This window comes from Odontomachus brunneus, unplaced genomic scaffold (assembly GCF_010583005.1).
Source record: "Odontomachus brunneus isolate Ranch 3 - 2012 unplaced genomic scaffold, Obru_v1 Obru_scaffold_297, whole genome shotgun sequence".
NCBI lineage: Eukaryota > Metazoa > Arthropoda > Insecta > Hymenoptera > Formicidae > Odontomachus > Odontomachus brunneus.
Genome location: NW_022639747.1, coordinates 118,557 through 119,978, shown reverse-complemented (window position 1 = coordinate 119,978; position 1,422 = coordinate 118,557). Strand labels below are relative to the sequence as shown.

Genomic DNA, 1,422 nt, shown 5'->3' with positions numbered 1-1,422 from the left:
GTGTGTGTGTGTGTGTGTGTGTGTGTGTGTGTGTGTGTGTGTGTGTGTGTGTGTGTGTGTGTGTAGGGTGGTAAGGGTGGTAAGGTGGTGGTTTCAACTTTCAAATTTTTTCTGCGACACCCTTCAAAAAATTTCCATTTGACAAAAAAGAAATCCCTGCCAAACTTTTGCTCGATCGGATAACGAGAATCCGTGCCCCCGGGTCGTAAACATTGGAATACTTTTGTATTAAACTGTCTACGTTATCAATATGGTTTTCAAAGCATGTTTTTCACAAAAATCGCTCTAAAAACTTTTCTTTTTTCTTCCTACATCGTTTGAGATCTTATAGTCATCTTATATGTCATCTTATATCTCATTTAAACAATTAGATAAATTGTTTGATGACTAAAAAATAAAAATAAATAGTTATTGCATTTATTGTTTAAATTACAACAAATTATGTATGGACTATAAAAAGGCTATAAAAGTTGCAATAGTATGTTTGGAGGACAATATAAGTGTAAAACATGATATCTTTCATGTTTTTATTAATAAAGAAATTTTTTAAATTAAATATTACATAATAATTAATAACCTCGTGGCTCATAATCTTATGCTGGGAGGGAACAATAAATGTCTAATACCTAGGCCGCGGGTTTTTCCAATGTCTGTACGCGTCAAACAATATAAAGAAATAGCATTCTTTTGGTAAAAAGTCTGTCTTTTTCTAACGAAGGCTGTTTTATTCCCATCACTTATTGTAGTCTTGTGACGGGAATAAAGCAGACTTTGTTAGAAAGAAACAGACCTTTTACCGAAAGAATTCTATTTCTTTATATTGTTTGACACGTTCAGACAATGGGAAACGTTGCGAATCCGAGACCTAGGTATTATATAGTCTGTTTGATAAGAGCGTGTCTGGCAAAACTTTTACATATAAACGGGTAGACGGAAAATTCAAATCGGTAGAGGCACCCTTCGCCTAAGATGTTTTATTGATAAAGCTTTAGTTGTCATTCGATCTTCGTGATAAAAATATATATTTCGCCATGAGTGCCAAATATATATCGCATTTCGAAGTCGTATTTCTTTGTACACATCCGAAAGGACCAAAAATGTGACGCCAAGCGGCTGATAAGTACATGAGAAAGTCAAAAGCACTTCTAAATAAATGGGTCGCTAGGTGAAAAATGTCGATGACTTACCGAAACGTGGCTCTACACGATTTGGCACTTTGCATATCTTCACAAACCACTTAAACGCTAGCAAAATGGTCAAAATTTATGAGAAGGCTTTATTACTATCTGCTCAAACATGGTTTATAAAGAAAAACGAAAAATGGATACTACAAGAGGAGAATGATCCTAAACATCAAAGTCGGCTTTGTACCGTGTGGAAATAAGAAAATAATGTTGAATTACTGGATTGGCCGTCATAGTT

General features: G+C 34.6%; 1 protein-coding gene across 2 annotated transcripts in view; it reads left to right on the top strand.

The window, feature by feature from the left end:
- LOC116853261 (anoctamin-1) overlaps nucleotides 1-1,422 on the top strand; it is a 160,758-nt gene that overhangs the window by 66,536 nt on the left and 92,800 nt on the right. The gene's annotated exons all lie outside the window — the stretch shown is intronic.